At 39.0% G+C, this 1,645-nt stretch overlaps 1 pseudogene; it reads left to right on the forward strand.

Moving 5' to 3' along the window:
* Positions 1 to 630: 630 nt before the first annotated feature.
* Positions 631 to 1,105, forward strand: LOC102830136 (annotated as a pseudogene).
* The last annotated feature ends 540 nt before the right edge of the window (positions 1,106 to 1,645 follow it).

Here is a 1,645-nt window from a genome sequence, read left to right on the forward strand (position 1 = left end):
TTTTAAGAATCTATTGAAGGGGCAAATTTTCTTTCCAGAATAGTAATATTTTAAAATGTGCAAATTGTTTGGTTTTCTTTATTACATAGAAATTTCTATATTTCAGAGGAAAATTAGAAATACAAACAGGGTCTCTTCATATTTTATGTAAAAACGAATGGGCAAATTACTGAAAAAATTAACTAAACTTAAAGTTGCTATTGTATGAGGGTGAGTCAAAAATGATCTGCAGTCCAGTTATATTAAAATGCCCATCAATGTCCACGCTAATACCAACATTGAACACATAAATTATTTTGAAGAATAGATGAGTGACAGTGGATTATGTGGCATATCTTGTGCAAATCGGCCATGGCCCTACCTATGAAATAATCCATGACAGACTTGGGTTTTAAAAAGCTCCTGTGAGATGGGAACTGGAGTAACTCACAAAAGAATATAAACATAGCATTTGGACATCTATGAACCAAATTTGGACTGGTACACGAAGAAAAGTAACAGTTCATTTTAAAACATCATTACTGGTGATGTTTTATGAGCCTGAGAGTAAATATCAGAGTCTGGAATGGAAACATCTATCATCACTGACCAAGAAAAGTTCAAAAGTCAACCATCAGCCTTTTTACAAAGATGGCGCCGAAGGCGAAGAAGGAAGCCCCTGCCCCTCCCAAAGCTGAAGCCAAAGCAAAGGCATTGAAGGCCAAGAAGGCAGTGCTGAAAGGCATCCACAGGCACAAAAAAAAAAAAGAAAATCCTCACGTCACCCACCTTCCTGCGGCCCAAGACTCTGAGGCTCCGGAGGCAGCCCAAATATCCTCGGAAGAGCGCCCCCAGGAGAAACAAGCTTGACCACTATGCCATCATCAAGTTCCCTCTGACTACTGAGTCAGCCATGAAGAAGATTGAAGATAATAATACACTTGTATTCATTGTGGATGTCAAGGCCAACATGCACCAGATCAAAGAGGCTGTGAAGAAGCTCTATGACATTGACGCAGCCAAGGTCAACACCTTAATCAGGCCCGATGGAGAAAAGAAGGCATATGTTCCACTGGCTCCTGACTATGATGCTTTGGATATTGCCAGCAAAATTGGGATCATCTAAACGGAGTTCAGCTGGCTAATTCCAAATATAAATTTTTTCAATACAAAAAAAAAAAAAAAAAAGTCAACCATCAGCAGGAAAATTGATTCTTACATTTTCTGGGATCCTCAAGTGCCAGCATTGTAACACTATCAGTAAAAAGTTTCAACAATCAACAGTGCTCTTTACAGTAAGATGCTCGCTGAAGAGCTGAAGCCTAAATTTGGATTATGCACAGAGGACTGCTATCCAAGGGCATTATCACCTTGCATGACAATGCAGATCCTCACACCTCTTCCCACGCCATTGACACTGCAAAAAACTTCTTTTTGAGGTGTTAAAGCATCCTCCATATGGTCCTGATGATTGAAGTGAAGACAGTGGTGCCTTCATGGCTCACAGCTCAGCCTCAGACATTTTTTAATAAGGGAATATGAAAACTTGTTAACAGATGGACAGTGTATTGAAAGGCAAGGAGATTATGTTGGAAGATGACGCATTTGTCTTTTCTAATAGTTTAATAAAATTAATTCTACAGTTAGAGTGTGGATAATTTTGGAC

This window comes from Chrysochloris asiatica, unplaced genomic scaffold (assembly GCF_000296735.1).
Source record: "Chrysochloris asiatica unplaced genomic scaffold, ChrAsi1.0 scaffold00009, whole genome shotgun sequence".
Lineage (NCBI taxonomy): Eukaryota > Metazoa > Chordata > Mammalia > Afrosoricida > Chrysochloridae > Chrysochloris > Chrysochloris asiatica.